The sequence below is a fragment of the Macrobrachium nipponense genome, chromosome 39 (genome assembly GCF_015104395.2).
Source record: "Macrobrachium nipponense isolate FS-2020 chromosome 39, ASM1510439v2, whole genome shotgun sequence".
Classification (NCBI taxonomy): Eukaryota; Metazoa; Arthropoda; class Malacostraca; order Decapoda; family Palaemonidae; genus Macrobrachium; species Macrobrachium nipponense.
The window spans coordinates 47,735,797-47,756,925 of NC_061099.1; positions in this window are offsets into that span (position 1 = coordinate 47,735,797).

Genomic DNA, 21,129 nt, shown 5'->3' on the forward strand with positions numbered 1-21,129 from the left:
CGGTGTCGGTCGAAGAAGTCCATGAAATTCCTTTCACATTGTAGGCGGTTGTTACTTTGACTGTAGTCGTCCGCTACGACGAACGATTTTTTGAAGTTGCGATGTGAAACTCTCGTACTGCAGGATACTGTAACCAGGTTCCATTAATCAAGCCTGCAAGTGAAAATTATACTTGTCACAAGGGCAAAACAGTAAATTCAGACGACATCCAAATACAGGGGCGGGAAGAGGAGCTATTTTAAGACCAGACTTTAAACCCACATGAACATTCGCTGAATTTTATTTTGGAATTCAAAAGAGTCCGCTAGTACAATAAACTTTTTTATCCATGGCCATTAACAATGAGTGAACCCTATCAACCGGTCTATGATGACCTGTCAAAAATTATCCATAATTATAACAAATCAAACAGATATCAATACCAAATCTCAAAGAAAATTCGATTATTACTGGGGTAGTAAGTTACGTAGACAAAGCAAGTGGAAAACGGAAGCTACTTTTTGTAAGATTGCCTATGGCAAACAAATAAGATCAAATGTAGAATATGATTAATCACGATTCATGTTTGCCCTCCCCAACAAAAAGTTTAATATTCAATTTTGCTCGTGCGCATCCTCTTGAGGGTTAATTTTTTAAACTTTATTAACTAGGTAGGCAGATGCAACGAAAAAAAAAGACCCAAACCCACTATGTAACTAATTTTTCCAAATAAACTTGGGTTTTTCAAGAAAATGTGACATTTTCCCATAGAATGTTTTACCTTGAATTGATAATAGGCTAATGTTGCAAGAGTAAATTGATTTCATATATACATATCTTGATACTTCTAAATTGTCCCTCTGAGGGGCTTCAGGAAAAAAAAAATTAATTCAGTTTTGTTGGTTATAGAAATTCGTATTTGCTTTTTTTGTTTATTTAATTTTTTAAAATGATTGGCAAAGTTGTGCATTGCGCATACCGATAGACCACTTTGTACCTAACGTTTACCTTTGGGCCCATGAGAAGTTGCGGGCTAAGCATTCCTTTCTCCAAGTCAATACTGCTTTTATCAATCGGCGAGATGAAGCCTTGTGTAAGCCAGATTATTGAGGTTAAAAGGAACAAATGCTGAATACGGCAATGAATGACCGTCGTCACTTGGCAGGAGATTGCTCTCAGCCAGCCTAATAGAGTTACGTTTACCGTTGCCTTGTAAACTAATACTACTTTAGGATAATTTTTTTTGTTTTTTTGTTGTCAATACTCGACCCAACATGGAAGAAGAAATGGTCTGAAAAAAAAAAACAAAAACAGTACCCAAAATTGAAAGAATAATAAATTAGTTTCATTGGGTTGGAAAACTGCAATTAATTGTAATTATGGTTTAAATTTAAATATTCCCTTATTGCAAACACTATAGTGAAAAAGGTTTGCCATACAAATTCTTATGTAATAGTTATTAGCCCTGTTATAAGAATTCATCTAGGATTATTTTCATATATAACAGTTTTCCAACTTCTAGACTTCCTTGACTTTAAAATCTCTTTTATTTTATTTTTATTTATTTTATTTATTTATTTATTTATTTAATTTTTTTTTTTTTTCCATTGGCTGACGAATATAAATCACCGGGAACAGACAATTATGTCAGTAGATTTTGGATATGTTTTGTTTGAACTCTTAGCTTATTTTGTCATTACTAAAGCGTTAAGAGTTTAGAGTTCAAATCTTTTACGCTAATCTATTTTGGATATTTTAATTATCTATGGTTAACGTTTTTGCTTATTGATTTGATTTTATCCGGTGATTCCTTTTTTATTAATAATTTGTAACCCGTTCCGAACTTCTTAACGGAGTTGTATTATATTGACTGCACTTGTAATTCCTATTTAATTTTATTTTTTTTTTAATTTTTTTATTATTTATTTATTTAATTTATTTGTTTATTTTTTATGATATTTGATAAATTAATGGTTTGGTGCTTGAATATGTGGAAAAGTTTGTTACTAGCGGGCCCGTACCGTTATCAAGGCTACCTTGCAGGGCATCAATTCTATCGAATACAACCGATATAAATGATAAAAGGTATTTAAAAACCGCGTGAACCGCCTATAAATCCAGTTCGGATCCAAACATCACGAGTTGTAAACTCTAAGACATTGACACTTCCCTATTTAATTATCCGTTACTTCTAACCAAAACCGATTGACTCCTGGGTGATAAAATATAACTTTTTTTTTTAAATTTTGGCTTTTTCCTTAACTGGAAAGGAATTCAACACTACGTGTTATGGGAGATTATTATTGGAGGTTTTACACCACCCGAGTCAGATTATCATGTGTCTGGAATTCATGTTTACTGATTTAGCAACTCCATAAATATTCCTCAACGCCACTCAATTGCGGTTGGTTTGTTTTTAGTGCTATTAATTCCTATATAAAAACGTTCTGTCAAGGTAACTATTAACACTAAGAAGTGTTTATTCCCCTCTTGTCAGACTCGTAATTCGTTAATAATTCTACGTATATTCTTTCAAGGATTGATTTGGCACAGGATAGGAGCCCTTAAACTGAACAAGGTTGTCTTAGATGTGGTCCCTTTGTTTCATGACACGTGGTTAACAAATCAGTTATGTAGCTTTTTATATTCTGTAAGCATTGTAGGCCAGAAAACAGTGATTTGGCTTTCTGTGGAAAAGGAGGGAACCCTGGGATGACGGAAATGGCAACCAGCTTATGGACGATTTCGGTATGAGAGATATTATTCAAAAAAACCTAAACCCCTTACCTGGATCGTTTAGTATTCCTCTGCTTGGTGTTTTCTTTGGTTTATTTCCTCGTCAGCAGATCCTACATAAGAACATTACATTTGATTACATTATTACTGTACACAATACTATAAATATACTTTTGCTTTAGGGGTTTCTGCTCGAATGTGTTTTATTTGTTTTTGCCTAGCCCATGACCCTGTTTCCGTTTCGAAGTGGTTTTTGGTTGGCGGTTTGGGTTTATTGGTTTTGCTTATCGCTTTTGTTAACCATTGCTTTGTTCAGTTTTGTAACAGTTTCACTGCGCTCCGACCCAGATATTCAATGCTCGCGATCTCTGGGTTAAGGAATTTTCTTGTTTAGATACGGATTTTAACCAATAGGCAACGGATTTTGTTTCCATATTCTTTTAGTCTAATTTAATCGGTTCTTTGTTGCTGTTATTGGTGGACCGGGATTGAGGGATAATGCAATCAGCTATGATATTTGCTTTACCCAGGTAGATATTTTAATCTTGGCTCCAAAGACCTTGAATGATCATTGTCACCTAGTTCCTTTTGGACTGTTACTAAAGCCTTTGAAAAAACCTCGGTAATACTCATTTGTTCAGTCAAGGACTTTATCCATGGATAGCCATTAGATTATGAAACTTAAAAAATTGTACTTAAGTGAGTTAAAGATACCTAGCCTTGCCTTGCTTATTACTGCCATATTTACTTTCAGGAGGGCTTTAAGTTTGAACGGTGAAATAAAAAGCTATAGGAAAAAGAACTTTTTTTGTTTATCATATTGCTGAAGTCGTATCCCTCTTTACCCTTGGAGTCTGATGGCCGTCTGTTGCAATAAAAAAAAAACAATTCCTTATTTAAAATCAGGGATTTTTAAGTTAGGTAATACTTGCATTTATTCCGCTTTTGGTAAGATATCGAACGCCTGTTGATGCTTTTTAGACCATAATAAATCTACCGCTTTCTTCTTCGTAAGATCTGTTAAAGGAGCTGTCATGATTGAAGAGTTACATATTTTACATACGCATTGTAATACCCACTACAGCGCAAACACAGTGCTTGTATCTCCCTTTTACGTTCAAATTAGGTACCAGGAAAGTTATGAATAGCCGACACCCGTTAACCTTGGACCTAAATATTTGAAGACCTTGACCAAGACACATAAAACCTAGATAAACGTGTTTCGGGTTTTAAAAAACTTTAAAAAACCACATTTAGATATTTTACTCTGAGATTATTTGGTCCCTTTGTCTCTTGAGCAACTAGCTCTACCTTTATCGTCGAATGTTACTTCTAAGGTATTAGAAAAGATTACAAGATCATCCATATAGGCATGTAGGTTATCCCCTAAAAGTCTCCAAACCACTCATACTTGTAATTGGGGCGCGCAACGTAAGCCGGAGGCATACGTTAAAAAATTGATAATGTCCCTGAGGTGCTGGCTAAAACTGTTGTTGGAGGTACAATCCATTAGGTAATGGTTATCTGGCATAAAAAGCTTTTAAGTAAGTCCAAGTTGGTGAAAAAAAACAAATTTATTGCTAACCTAACAGAGATAAGATGTCGTTCGGTACATGGGCAACATGGAAACTATCGGTGGAGTCGTTTTCCACTTGTTTAATCGACCAGAAAATCTTTTTTACGCAGAATAACGCCAAGTACCGCTCTTTTATATGGCAATGACGTTTTGAGGGAAAATTATATGGGCATAATTTGATTTCCCTAAATGGCTCCTTATTACTAACATTTTTACAACTTCGTCAATTTATCTCTTATTTTAAATTTCTTTCATTGAGAACATCTATAACTAAGGGTACGGTAAATAGCTTTCTATGTTTGTCCTTAAGACCGGTGTTTTGTTTGTTCAATGACATCCGTTTTCCCTCCGGAGATCCACTCGGCTAGTGGAGAAACTTCCCTGGTATTCAGGTAGAAGATTAAAAAAAAAAATTTCTGCTGAATACACCTCTGCCCCTTGAATGACTTTACGGATATTACTTTACGAATAGATTTAATCATAGAGATTCATCCACGACTGGTTGGGACGGGACGATTGAAAAATTAAAAATTAGCAACAATAAAAAAAAAAATGCGATCTTTATAACTTCCGTATCCCACGATATGTACACTTTTAAGGGCTTTGTTTCGCGGAAATCAGTTTATTTATTCAGGAGTGTCGGGTAAGGATTAAAATTTCATTTCCCACGCAAAGTCTTTTTACACCGCACTAAGACCCCATTCGAAGGGTGCATCTTCTCGAGCTTTTTGCGTGCAAAGTTAAACGACTTGCGGTTTGTGGGAGAATTTCTGTTGGGTCAATTTGAACAATGTTACGATTTATGAGACAAACATGTTAGAGTTCCTTTGTATAAGTATTAGTTTGCTTAACTGGTCTCATTTTTTGTTTCAAACGGAATTTTACTAGTTGTTTTGAAGGTTTATAGGATTTTCCTTTGATAAACAACTACGCCTTATTTTGCAGGATGTAAGATAATATTTTTGGTATAACCCTAGATTGGATCTTACAAATTACCACTACATACAGCTCAACTGTTTTTTATAACCTATAGATGGTTATCTGTAAGCGCTCGCTTAGCCGGAACAAACTTCCCCATCCTTCTCTAACTTGCCCATCCCTTCCCCGCACCCCCTTCCCCCACCCACATTCTCGGGATTTAGGGGAAGTTCGAACAACAGACTGGTGAGTCCGTAAATACAAGTATAGTTTACGTCTACTAAATAAATAAACAAGATATTCTAATTTTTACGGCGGCGTATCAGTCTGGGCTTTTATCCCCCCACCACTACTTATCAACTTACGTATAAAAAAAACAAACGAAAACCTAGCTTTGATATACTTTATACGGTCGTGTGTTTTCATAGGAAAAAATCCTTTTTATTTCAAAAAGATATCAGTATGTATGAACCAACATCGCTTTTCCCCACTCTGCTAGAGTCGCTTATTGTGGGTGGAATTTGCTTCGCTTTGAAAACTCGGCAGATTTTAACTAACCTTGACCGCTTGACTAGGGTGACACAGTCACCGAAGTTTGCTGTTTGATTCTGAACAGGCTACTGTTTCTATTTCTTTTTATTTTTGTTAAATCAATTAGGTATCCTTCTCTTTATTTACCATCGGCAACGTATTGTGGTGTTTTTTAGTGCATTATGTTGCCTCGGTTTACGTATAAAGCAATGGAAGATGACGAACTATTAGGAACTGAAGCGATTACTAATAAGACAAAGTTATACTACTGCATTCAATATTAATTAACTGTTTTTGTACTTCATTCTTTGCTAAAATTTTGAAATAGTGGAGGGATCCATGGTCAGCGACATTTTAGCCTGATGAAACAGTTTTTTACCAGACATGTTTATTCCTTGCAATCCAGCCGTAGTTTTTAAAGTTCGTTGAGTCATTGAGGTTTCGATATTTTATAGGTGGTGGGATTAGTAACTCAAAAACTCAAGCTAAAACTGCGAATCCGGGAAACTTTTGCAAAGGAGCATTTATTTGTCATGAACCCTAAATAGTGGTTACCTACTAGTTTATATAGATTTTGTACGGGTGGTTCCACTTGTTTTTGTGTGTTTTTCTAAATCAACTACGGTGCTTAACACGACCCATATCCAATCGCATTCTGTATAAAATACAAGACGTTCCCCACTGCGTAAAACGCATATTCAACTGTTTAATATGATTTGGATTACGTAAGGGATTATAATCACCCAAAATGATAACAGTTAACATAGTATTATGATTATGATATTTTCAGTAAAGGAACTTCTGGAAACAGGACACTCAAAGCTCAAAACTCGCAGTAGCGAAATCTCAATGATTCATAGAATTAAACGTTTCCTGTAAAAAAGTAAGATTAAGAATGTCTCGTAACTTCAGCCACAGGAATAACGAAATTCGACCTGCAAAGGAAACACTCAAAGTTACTCCAACAATGAATAAAAAATTGTGTAACTTAGCTTGCTTTTGTTGGGAATTCACGGTTTGTTCCGATAACGACACCACGGCCTTGGTCCTCCTTCTCTATTTAGGACGGACGAACCTGGTTTGGCTTCATGTTTCCCCCTGACCGTGCGCGTTGTTTCGATGATTCGCGCCCTTGAAAACAATCACGATGCTGCAGACGCGTTCCGGGTTTGTTTTCTTGCAGTGCCCGGGAAACGCTCACTAACGATGTTTTCCTTGAATGGCATTCTAAGTTAGAGACGAAGCTTCCGTTGCCGTAGGAAAAGGACAACGTTGGTTTTGTTTCTTGAAGTTATTCACTAACGATGATTACTAAGTTGCTTGACGAATCTTGTTGTTTTCTGAAGTCGCCTCACTAATGATGAATAACTAGGTTGCTTGAAGAATCTGCTGCTTCGTCGTCTTCGTTGACTTCAATGATTTGCTTTATTCTGTTTTTTCTTCGCTAGGGGACGACGTTGTAGAGTTCTTCTGGTCCGCTGGCCACAATGTTAGGGCTTTGTGCCTTGTATGAAAATTAAGGCGCCCTATGATTGGTACTGTTTAGGAACTTAGCGATAAAGTCTATCGCTAAGTTCGGTTTGTTTGGTATTGCACTTCCCATCTTCAACTGGAGTGTCTGGGGTTTTGTAGATCACATTACGAAAGTCGGTATTATCTTTACGACGATGTGGTTAAAACTCATGGTTCGGTGGGAGGTTTCTTGTAGAAAACACTAAGTTAAAAATAAAAATAAATATAATTTCTTGCTGAAGTTTTTGACATGCTGGAAGATTCAAGTATGATTCTGTACACGTCCTTCTAATAAACGATTAAGCTTGATCGCTTCTGGCCCAATGATGATGGCTAATCCCTCTTCCTCTACATGATAAAGCTTAGGTAAAGCGGTCAGCAGGTCCTTCTAATGACCGATAGCTAACTCTGTTCTGCCATGTCGACCCCCCATCTCTGTTACAAGTTTGTATGAAGGAACAGACAGTAGTTCGAACATATGAACATACATACAATGGACATAGGTTCATACGAACAAACAACAATCCAAATGAGACACGCTACAGCTTCACGTAGGCCGTTTTGAATAATAGGTCGGGGTAGGTTGTCTCTAAGGCAGGGGAGCTTGGACTAATTGTTTAATCAAACAATTGGAAGTGACTAACCGGTGACCGGGCATGGTTAATTCTTAGCCTAACATACTTATTGTAATACGTCATCTTTAGCGTCCTCTAGTCTGATCACATTCCTGCGAAGCAATCTGGGTTGACCTCTTTAGTTTTTAGAAAAAAAACCCTTTTTTTTTTATATATATTCTGGACTCAACATTCCCATATTTTTTTATTAAATGCTTAAAACATATATTTAATACGCGTGTATGTTATGTATGGTATGTAATATTGTGTTTGGACTGGAGTCTCCTATTCCTCCATTCTCTACATCATCCCGGTTGGTGACCCCTACGGCGCAAACTATCGTCTACCCCTCAGATCAACTAGAAGCACAATAAGGATCTGAATTGGGTGTTCGAAAATGCACTCTGGCCGGCCTTCGTCCAGTGCCGGTTCCCCGCCAGGAAGCCGAATCTACCTCCTACCCACTAACGAGGCTCAAAAGGGACGGAGGGTGCATTCCTCTCATAAAATTATTCCGGGGGGCAAAACTTTTCTTGGCACCTTCGACCATTTCATTGCAGATTCTCACTTGCAACCCCACCTTCAACGACAGGCGTCCTTTCAATTCTTCTCGAAAGTCTTCAATGGAATTCTTTTATCTTCCAATGCTCACTTTTTACGTATAGTTGACCATAATTTTTCTCACTTACTTCCACTCTTGGATCCAGTCACGCACACGCGAAACAACACCTCAAGGATTTATTTATCATAATATATATATTTGATATTATATAATATAGATATATATCTTATAATTATATACTAAGACATACAATATAATGGTATTATATATATATATTATATATATATGTATATTAATATATATAAAATATATATATTAAATATATAATATAGTTATATGTATATGATGTATGTAATTATATATATATATATAGAATAATTCTATTATAATATCTAGATTATATAATATATATATAATATATGTATATATACTATATATATATATTATAGGGGTTGAGTGGGTGGGGTAAGATGATCAGGTGGGTTAAGATGATCACCCCCTTCTACCTGTAAGAAGCAAATAAGAGATTGACTTGTGTGGCCACCTACTAGTTCCTTTAAAATACAACTATCAGTATTCTGGTGAGAAAACTGATGCCCGCTCATGAACGCATGTTTGTGGGAATTTATTTTCCACCCCCAAAAACAAAAAAAAACAAAAAAACTTAATTTTGACTTCCCAGAGTAAAAATTCGGAACAACCAGGCCATTTCAACCTTTTTTGTCTACATACCAAGAGGTAAGTTTGGATTTCATTGAGTTTTTTGACATGCACCTTTAAACCTTTGCGTAATATTACCCTCATTCAGTTTTTGGCATATTAAACGGTTTTTTTGTTAATGTCATCCTTGATCATTTACTTAATGAAAACAATGGTGGCAATGGGGTACGGATGATCACTTGCAGGTGGGGTAGGCGGTTTGAATCATAGTGATCATCTTAAACCCCAATATTAATCAGCATCCCTTCTCAAAACATTTCCAGACATGAATTAATTGTGTTAATAAATGCATTATATGATGATTATAAGGATATTAAACATATAATTGTTTAAACTTTAAACTTATTTAGGCCGTACTTTTATAGTCTGACATTGTCCATGTATTTATTTAAATAATAAAAAGTTTTATGTACATAATTTTTTCAGGTCAAAATGCCCCGCTAACATAACACATAGGAAAACCAATAGAGCATCTACAGTTCAAGCTGTCCCTAGTGAATGGCCTGCATCAAGCCTGTGACTGAAGGTGGTGAAAGGTTTTGTTTTTGGGTTTTTTGTGTAAAAAATTTTCAAACAGGTTGCACGGTGTAATATAAAAGTTAATTGAATGAACTTTGTAAGGAGATTCTTTTGTCAAAATATCAAAACAAGATGGACCACAGACATTAGTAGGATACAAGAACCTAGCCACAGATAAAAGTTTGAATTCATCCGAAGAGCGAGAAAAGGATTTGGCATAATCAACATAATAGCTTTATTCCCGATCGGTACTATGGTACTAAGCACTGACAAAGTTAAGTTCTTTGGCCCTTTGAATTTGCTAAAAGGAATATCCAACATGCCTAAAAAACTAACTGGTTTGAAGAAGAGGCAAAGCTGGTAAAGAACTGGTTTTTTCATTTGTTCAGACAACGTCAACAGTTTTATCAGTTCGTCAAGCCAGAAGCTAACTTCATTGGCACGAGCAAGACAGCCTTTTCAATTCTCATGTTGTAAATAAATTTTGAATGATAACTTCTGGCTAAGGTTTATGGAACAAACATTACAAATTCGAAACCTCAGGATATCTACAATTTGGTAATGAAACGGGTGGGGTCATACAGTGCAATCCCCTGGAAGGAAGGTTTTCACCGCGAAAGGACTAAAACCAGCTTGGGTGTCAATCAACCTCAGCAGAGCGTGGGGAAGCTAGTTACCCTGTATATGTGGTCAGTGCAAACCTGGGAATGTCATACCTCCTTATGTTTATCTTTCCATTGTGTGCATGTCGCGAGATCACATGCTGAATATGGCACCGCACATGGATCTGTAGCAGCTGCAAATAAATTCTGGTTGGATAATACAATAATGAAAGACAGAAAAATCTTCCCAAAGTTTCTGTTACAATCTTGGGTGAAAAAACACACGCTGCCAAAACAAAAGAAAAAACCAGTTTCTCGTACGTTATGGATAACCATGAAACTCACATCAGTCTTGGAAGCTATTGCTTTTGCTAAAGGGAATGGGGCATAATTTTGGCTAACCATCCCACCTCCACGACCATCCCACATATTACAGGCCGTTAGACAAGACAATCTATGGGCCCTCAAAGAAAGCATATTCTCTTATCCATGGATGCATGGATGGCGCTACACTCCCGGCGAAGAGAGAACAGTCTCCATTCATGAAATACCTCACTTTGTGAAATGAAGGCTCAAACAATTGCAATGAACAATTCCTAATATCACATCAGGTTTGTTTTTTTTTTTCGAAAACACTGGCATTTTTCCATTCAATCGTAACTTGTTTTCACAGTACCCTTGAATTTGCTCCATCTATTGTTTACAGAATAGACCAGATCCTTTCCAGTAGCTCACCATATGTTCCGAAAAGTCCAGTTCCCACATGACAAAAAGACTCTAGTGAAAATCATTTTACAAGAAATCTCTACCCATATTTTCTTCTGGGGAGGAATCCACAAGCATGTGAAGGATGATATCATAAACCAGAATATAACTTCCCCCCCTTTTTTTTTTAATCCCTAGTACATCAACTTGTAAGCAATACTAGCTATGTCTCTCGGCCTGCTGATACCCTCTCTTTTTCCAAAGCAGCTGCACGTAAAAGGACCAAGCAAGGTGGTAGAAAGAAAGTAGCACAAGGATTCTCACAGACACTCCTGTCGCAATGATATAGCAGCTGCCAAAGAAATGAAGGGCAAAGCAGCAGAAAATAATGTTTTCAAAATCTCGAAAACAGACTTTTTCAGGAAACTCGCCATCTTCTGATGATGAAGATGATGTTGACATGCAGTTAATACTGGAGGATAGCTCTGATGGAGAACAGAATGATGATGATATTATTGAAGGTGACTTTGTCATAACTAAAGTAGATGGCAAAGCTCGTTCTTTACTCTACATTTCCCGTGTTGATGTCATTGATAATGATGGCTATGAAGGCTGTTTCCTTAGAAAGATTTCAAACCAAGTTGGTTTTGGCGTTGGGAGGCCATCATTTGTAGTTGATGAAGAGGACTGTCACTCTTTCTCAAAAGAAGATGTGATAAAAAAATTACCCACTCCTCAGTATCTTAAAAGCACCCGTCGAATGTTAAACCAGCTTGTATTCACTATCAATCTGAGTAAATGGGATTTGAAATATTAAAGCTACTTCTAAATATGTTTAACTGTAAAGCTCTTATTTTCTTAGAATTTACTATTTCCAAAATATTTGTAAGATGCAAACAGTGCACAAAATATGAACTACCACCAAATATTTGCATTTATTTTTATAGTCATAGTTTTTGAAAGATATTCTTTTTTTGGTATATATTTTTAAAATCAGGAACATGTTGTTACTTCATATGATTTGCTGTGTTAAAATAATGTTTCTATGTTATTAGTATTATGAAAAGTTTTTCCCACTTGGATGATCATTTTACCCCATCAAGGTGATCAACTTACCCAACCTGAGGGGCAAGTTGATCATTTTGAAAAAAATTTTTGAAACAAACATTTCATTTACTTCCTCTTTACCAAACAATTTTGTATGTGGATGGAAGACAGGTATATGTATGAAGTATTATTGTACAAATAAACAAAGCACTTGCATTATTAGTTTTCCTTTTCCATTCCAGAAGTCAAAATGTGAAAAAGTGATCATCTTGCCCCACTCTCCCTATATATATAATATATATATATATTTATATATACTATACGTCATATATAATATATACTTATATATATATATATATATATATATATATATATATTATATATTAATATCTATATTATGTATATATATGTGTGTTGTGTGTGTGTGTGTGTGTGTGTGTGTGTGTGTGTGTGTGTGTGTGTGTGTAATCCCTGGTACTCGGGTGGGAGAAGAAAATGATTGAATATCCTTCATGTAGTAATAAAATGAAGGAATCTCCTGGGTACAATCTAGCTATAGAAGTAGCTCGATCTTCGAGCTCCTTTGGGAAATCAGTGTACTAATGTTGTTGTGATGGCATGTCGAAATTAGATACATCTTCTTGATTGTATGAATAACCCTATTATTCATCTGGGTGTTTTTCCTGAGGATCTGCTTTTTGATTTGAATTCACTTCAGTCATTCTTAATTGCACAACAATATTAAGATGACTCAATGGGCTTTAAGATACCATGGGAATTATATTCAACTATGACATACACAAAGATGGGAAATTATATTCCCGAACGCTAGTTTCATAATTATCTTCCTTCTCCAAATTTAAAAATACCTTTAGAAAGCAATACTTCCCTAAAATATCTGCACTCAATAGAATTATTACAATTGTTCATATATGGACTAAGAGCTTTGGAAATATTTCCCCACGGACAATATATCAACGTTAATTTATTGTGGGAGCCAGCAATTTACACCACTTTGTCCAATATATTAGTTACTACTATTTTCATATGATTTTAATAATGCAATTTACGTTATCGAGAGGAAGCCGCCTTTTATTCAATCAGATTTTTCATTCATTACATCTTCAGACTATTAAATTATAGCGATTCAAAGACCATATGAGGTCAACTACTTTTATTTATCTATTTTTTTTAAACAGCGCCAATTAAAAATTCTGGATATTTCAAAAGGAAAGCAATATCATACATGTTTAAGAAATCGTCATCAAAGAAATTCTTAGGTCTAGAATGTAATTCCTTTTTCAAGCAATCGTATCTGACTGGCAGACAAAGTTGCTTCATTGTTGTCAAAATAAATTGCAGAGCGATTGAACAATGGACCAGATCGCAAACTTGACAGCCTTATTGAAATAAATTTATACTTTTAAGAGAGATCCATTTCAGCACTTTGGCTAGGCATTCAGACTAAGGTAAACTGTTCGTCTACGAGTATATTATTAAGGTAAATTGTTCTACGAGTATATTATTAAGATCTAAGTTTGCAAGTAATAATAGTAATAATACAAAATCAAGAGGAAAGTATCACTCATTGATGTCGCAGTACCATGGGATACCAGAGTAGATAGAAAGAAAAAAAATCGATAACTAACCAGAACTGAAAACAGAAATAAGAAGGATATGGGATATACCAGCGGAAATTGTACCCATAACTACAGGAACACTATACTGGGTTTTTTTCCATCTGTCCACCCACCTGTGGTGTTTGCGTATGGTAACACTGCGTCCCGGGCTTTAGATAGCTACATTCAGCTTACATTCAACAACAATAATAACATCCTATTTCGAATATTAACGGTGTAATTCGCATACAGTAAATTATTAAAATACTTTTCAGTTGCAAATGTGCACCGAGATATCGTTTTATTTACCTAAAACTTGCACATAGCTTAACTATCTAAAGCCCGGGACGCAGTGTTACCATACGCAAACACCACAGGTGGGCGGACAGATGAAAAAAAAAAAAAAAAAAGTATAGGCACGATCCCAAGATCCCTGTAAAGGAACCTGGAAAAACTGGATGCCTAAGTAGCTCCTGGACTCGTGCAAAAGAGTGTGCTACTAGAAACAGTGCACATAGTAAGAAAAGTGATGGAGGCAGAATCAACACGGAACCCCACACTTTAAATAACACCCAGTCTAATTGGATGACTGAGACATAAAAGAATAATAACAATAATATCACAAAATATTTCTCTCATTCCGAATCATTTTTTTATGGAATAAAAAGCTTCTAAAGAGTTTTCTGACTGCTCATATACCCGAAATTTTGTGACTTATTGAACGACAAAAGTTTTAATTCCAAATTCGTTTTCCTGACATCGGAACAATGGAAATTGGGTCGAATGCAGTTTTAACTCTTCGATTCTCCCTAAAGAACTCAATTTTTCTCTCTGAGATTTCATCTCAGTATTCCTTAATCTTATGCGTTTTTCAAACCGAACAATAAGTGTTGTATATTACAGATCACACATTAAGAACAGGGATTTAATATTTTCTTCCTCCTCTTAACTTTCTGCGTAAAGTAATCTCCAAAATCCCTTTAATTCAATAAGGGATGATAAGAAGGTAAATCTATTGCAAGAGATTTTGTGATATCCTTTTTCATATATATATCTAATCTCATCAATACACTTGGATTAGCTTTTGCATTATTTTGATAAAAAATATTCATAATTGCAATCTTTGTTTCTTTTCTTTTTGCTTCTGTTCCCGTTGTCGAATCTGAGGAATTTACTTCCGGTAATTATTGGTTTTACTTATTACTCTCTCTCTCTCTCTCTCTCCTCTCTCTCTCAATCCTCTCTCTCTCTCTCTCTCACACACACACACACACACACATACATACACACTCCTACACAAAAGTCCACGGATTATCTTGCTATTTCTACACTAGCAATTTCTTCACTTAAAAGGTTATTTCAGCTATCAAAAGTATTGCATGAATTATGAAATTGAATATTACAAAACTACATGAAAATACATATAGAATATTGCTAAGCACAAAAATTCCTCATTTTTTATATATATATATATATATATATATATATAATATTACTATATATATATATATATATATACCAGATAGTCATAAAAGCACAACCATTCTCTGGACGCCCTCTGCTTTTACGCCAACTCGTAGCCTTCAACTTCCTAACCATTCTGATATGTTACAGTGGCACCATAAATACAAGTTACAATGACATCATGTAAACGGCCAAGTGTTCTCAGCAACTTTGCAGAAGTTACAAAAATCTTCAGGGCAGTTCTCCCATGTAGAGTACATTACAATTAGTGTGTCGCCTCTTCTTCGGAACTTCAAAATGCTTATATATATATATACATGTAGACGTGTACGTGTGTATGCATGTAGGTATACGTATGTGCGCGTGCGTTTGCCCACACTGACCCTCCAACGTGTGTTTCGGTGCAAATATAAATATGAGTGCACGTCAGCAATCTCCATAAATATACAATGACGTGGAACATTGATCATTCGAATCCGTAAATTCAATAATAAAGAATCGAGCGCAAACTGGGGAAACCCTCTGCCCCACCGGGCAAATGGAGTGGTGCTGACAGCTTCGGATGGCAAAATTAAAATAGGGATTGGTCGGTGAAGGGGAAACAGATGGCCGTAGTAGATACGTGGCGGCCGCGTAGGCAGAGGGAAGGGACACACACTCCAGCCAACCCATTAGCGAAGAGAGTTGTCACTGATATATATAGAAAGTTTACGTGGCGTGGATGGCAGAGTCCTGGTGGCCATCATTTTGAAATAATGCCGGTTTGCCTTTGAAAGCTTGCGTGGAGGAATTCAATCTCTGTGGCATATGAATAAAAGAGGTGGGGTGTTATATGCATCTGCAATGTTGATTATTATTCTCAGTAAATTGGAGCGGTAGATAAAACAAATGGCGATACATTTCTGGTATGAGGGATATTACAACTAGAGTGAACGACTGATTCAGAAAACGACAAAATATCTTAAATGAATAAAGGTGAATGTAAAGAGGAAGAGGACGCTTAATTAAATACATGTCAGCGTCGTACACCGAGATCACATAATTCTTTTAAAAAAAAAATCTTTTTAGATACAGAATAATAAACGGCCGCCTTCGGATCGAAAATTTTCAATTTTGACTTGAAAGTCTTTAAATGGAAAGGACATTCCTTAAGCAATAATTCTGTTTTGAATTTATCCCGGCAATCTACTTAGTCCAAAATAGCACAGAATGATTTAACAAAGATACTCTAACACTTTATTAAGCATTTTGGTACATTGGATAGCGGATCGGAGTTGAGTTCCCTTAAAAGTCTGTAACAGCGCAGTTTTCTCAAAATTCCGTAATAACAGGTATTGGAAGAGGTTAGTGATAGTTGCTAAATCGGCGAGAGAGAGAGAGAGAGAGAGAGAGAGAGAGAGAGAGAGAGAGAGAGAGAGAGAGAGAGAGCCTTTTAACTAGAATTTTCCATGGAATGCAGTTACCTTCGTTCAGAAGTAACCAAACTAAAGAAAAAAATGCTTACCCAAATAGCTATTCATTATTAAAAACATACTTAACCAAGTAGCTAGTCATTATTATTCACTAGGTTGAATGCAACAGACGTCTTGCACTTAACAATGATCCACTCAACACTTTGCAAACAGTGCACCCGAAATATACGAAATATGTTTGTTTGTTTGTATGGTGTTTTTACGTTGCATGAACCAGTGGTTATTAATTAATGCAACGGGACCAACGGCTTTACGTGACTTCCGAACACGTCGAGAGAAAAACTTCTATCATCAGAAATACACACATCTGACCCCTCAATGGAATGCCCGAAAAATCGAACTCCTGGCCACCGAGGTGGCAGGCAAAGACCATACCAACCACGCCACTGAGGCGCTTATATGAATTATGGACATCATAGTGGTCATTCGAAAATATTCCTCTAAATTCGGCGTCAGCCCTAGAAGTTGTGACGCTAGTTTCAGTAACCATAAATCAATCAGTCTTTTTATCCATTAATTAGTGCATTCAACAAATATCTAAAGAGATGAATAATGTTTGCATTATGCCCCATCTTCTTATCAAATTCAGTCGCCTTAACATTCGTTCTAAAGAAGAAATTTGAAAAGGGAACTGGTATGGTAGCATTAGCATATCCCGGAAGGCGGGACAGACACATCTAAGATGCGAGTTTTACGAGGAGAACGAGACGGGATCAAGAAGAGCTGGGTTCCAGAAAGAAGAAGAAGGAGGAGGAGGAGGAGGATTTAGTTTGTTTGTTTGTATGGTGTTTTTTGTTTTTACGCTGCATGGAACCAATGGTATTCAAGCAACGGGACCAAAAGGCTTTACGTGACTTCCGACCACGTCGAGAGTGAACTTCTATCACCAGAAATACACATCTCTAACACCTCAATGGAATGCCCGAGAATCGAACTCGCGGCCACCGAAAAAGTTAAGTATATCTTAGTTTTACCAGACCACTGAGCTGATTAACAGCTCTCCTAGGTCTGGCCCGAAGGATCAGATATTTTCATGGGGCTAGGAACCAACTGGTTATAGCAACGGGACCTGCAGCTTATTATGGGATCCGAACCACATTATATCGAGAAATCAATTTCTATCACCAGAAATAAATTCCTATGGTTTCGCGTTGGCCGAGCCGAGAATCGAACTTCATACTTCAGACCACCGGCCAAGGATAATAACCACGACGAGGAACATGTCGATGGGAGTGGTTTGTAGAAATGTCGGGAGCCATTGATGGGTGGGGATGAAGTCGTGGGTATGGAGATGGAAATGATTTGTTTGGTAACGTTTGAATAAGCAGAGATTTGGTGTTCTTTTGGATGAGTCAATTTCGGCCACTTCCAAAACCAAGTCTTCATATTATGTCTGATGTGCAAGACACAACAAAACTATAGTTCTGGGGTATCAACTGGCTTTGAGCTTTTAGAATGTTGTTTTCCTTAGCGTTAGGTATCATGCAATCTATACAGTAGAATTCTTTGTGAATGAATCAGCAGAAATACATTATACACACACTATTCACAAAACTTGAATCTGGATGTTTATAGCTGAGACAATAACTCAAAGTGTGGGGACATTTTGTCATTACATATGGTACAAGATAGACTAGGTATGTATTACGTACAGTCTTCGTCGGAATCGGGCGTTATATACAAATCGGCTGCAGAAATATATAATGTATTTGCAAACTTCCGTGGAATAGGAAACTGTTACACAAGAACTAAGTTTTTTGGAACGAACTTAAGGGTTTTTTTTTTAACCAACCACAATTTCAAAGTACTAGTGATCTCGATGCAGCTTAATGGTCACCAGCATTCTTGAATACGAATTATCATGAATTCAAACTTCAAACATTCAAAATGACGTTTATTTCTCGCAATACTACCACAGCGGCGAATACTGCCCGTCCTTTAATGTTGAGCGCTGTGATGTGAAGGCTTCTGCCCAAGAGTAAAAATTTGCGATTAACTGAAACCACTCAACTTTGTTCCTTTCTCTGAAGAGTGGCGTAGAAAATGAGGAGGAGGTACGTGAGACTTCTTAAATCTCGGAACGACTTGATTAGGACCTTAATTGCTCTCCTGATCTATCTCTACCTCTTCTTCTTCTTCTTCTTGACTGACTTAAGCCTTCACTTAATCAACTTCTTTCCTCCATTAGAAGGAGAGTTTGAGTCGTTCAGGATCTGTCATAAAAGTGAGTCGCTCTGCAGTTTGTGACCTCTTTCATCATTCCAGTATTGTGACGCATCTCATTTTGACCATTTTATCTCTTCTTCTACTCTTCATATTTTACTCTTATGTAAGAGAGACTTCACGCTGCTTTTATCGTTTGCCGCTTCGTGTATACATTCATGTATCAAAATAATTAATTATATGATTTTCGTATTTATTATTTTATCATTTGCCGCCTCGTGTATACATTCATTTATCAAAATAATTAATGATATGATTTTCTTTTGTTTATTTATGTTTTATCATTTGCCACCTCGTTATATCCAATTCATTTATCAAAATAATTAATGATATGATTTTCGTATATATTATTTTTATCATTTGCCGCCTCGTATTCACGGTCATCTATGAAACTAATTTTATTGACGATTTTCGAATTTATTATTCGGCTTCATTCCTACTTCAGCAGGAGAGGGAAGCATTCATTCCCCTGTGTTGCAAAGCGTTTTTTTTTTTGTTGTTCTAAAAGCGCCGCGGATTATTGGCCTCATTAGAAGAAGAAACACCCACGTGATAACATGGTTCTCAATGTATATTAAATAATATACGAAAAGGAACTTTACTCTTCTGTGATTCGTGCTATATATAATATTAGGTCACTGTATTCCACTACTCTAATTTATGTCGGTAGACAAAAAAAATTGCATTTTATAATTACCCAACTGATGAAAAAACGTTAAGCAGAATGTTGTCGAAAACTCATATATATACTACTGGAATTTCCAGAATCACTTACATTGTGATTTCGTCCTGATCAGGTATATAGTCGGTAGATATTGGAGCTGTCACTGTAATGTTCTTATTTTCACTGAGGTTATTCTTCGTTTTCGTTTTCTCTCTTCAATTCATATCCCTTCGTTTCATCTATTCCCGGAACTAATTTTCTATAGATCTACTAGTAACGCATGGGAGCACTCAAAAATACATATGGCAATCTGTGGACTATTCATTCTCCCCCCCTCGTTTTCATGTCTTCATTGACTGTCTGCTCTTTTATAATGCACAACAAAGTGATTAATTATTTGGCTCATTTTGCCAGTAGACGAACAGGATACAGAGTTATTTTGTTTCCCGAAACTATTCTCATCATATCGGTCCTGAAAGTTCTGTCTTCGAGATACAATGTATATAACCAATGCTTTTACCACTGCCGAGTATTTGTTTGTTTGTTTGTTTGTTTGTTTGTATGGTGTTTTTACGTTGCACGGAACCAGTGGTTATTCAGCAACGAGACCAACGGCTTTACGTGACTTTCGAACCACGTCGCGAGTGAATTTCCATCACCAGAAATACACATCTCTCACTCCTAAATGTAATGCCCGAGAATCGAACCTGCGGCCACACCGAGGTGGTAGTCCAATACCAAACCGATCACGCCACTGAGGTGCTACTGCCCTAAGTATGCAGCGTTAACTGGTTTATTCGCTCTCTATGTTATACAGTTAATGATTTATTTTTCAAAATCCAAAAATCCAAAAATCCATTATTAAAAGATAAAGTAATGTGACTTCCTTTACAGCGCCATAAAAGCTTGTTACGAATAAATGATCCATGCAAATGACGTCACAACCGCTGGAACATTCTGGTTAAATTACGCAATGCTTTGTTTTCTTAAATTTGTTTCTGTTAGCGTTTTTAAACAACAGCTTCATTATTAACATATCATTATCGAAATGATATGTTGACAAACTTACTTAATGAAAAATAATTACGGAAGACAGTATAAAGAGTAATATGCATTAATCTGAATAATGATTAATATTGCGATAACGTTGAAGAAATCAGGAGAGATTCGCTTACATTCTGTAATTCGAAATGCTAATGTTGAATAGTTATCCAAAACATTTTGTTAGAACTATATTCATATTCCCGTGTGTTATCTGCTTTTTACTTGCTTTTTTAACATTGTAATCTAACCTTTGTATTCCTGAGAAGGCAGCGTTCTTCTTCAAGGCTTCAACACGTTTAGCAAAATTTCACAATTACGCTCGTCCACCGTTTCATTATATTATCTTTATTGAGAGCCTTTTGTATAAGCAGCAGTGATCGCACGCGAACATTATTCAAACATTTATTCACTATGAATGAAATCCTGCCCTTACGATGGAATCCTCGTTGGGAATTAGTATTATATACCCTGATCATTAAAAATGAACAAGATATCAGTCGAGTTCTGAAAGGTATGCCATTCAATATTGTCAGAAGAGACCGCAAGCAGAATGACAGATAACCTGGTGACAGAAAAAATGAACACCAACTGAAGCAGAAACCAAATTTAAGAGAAATGTTTG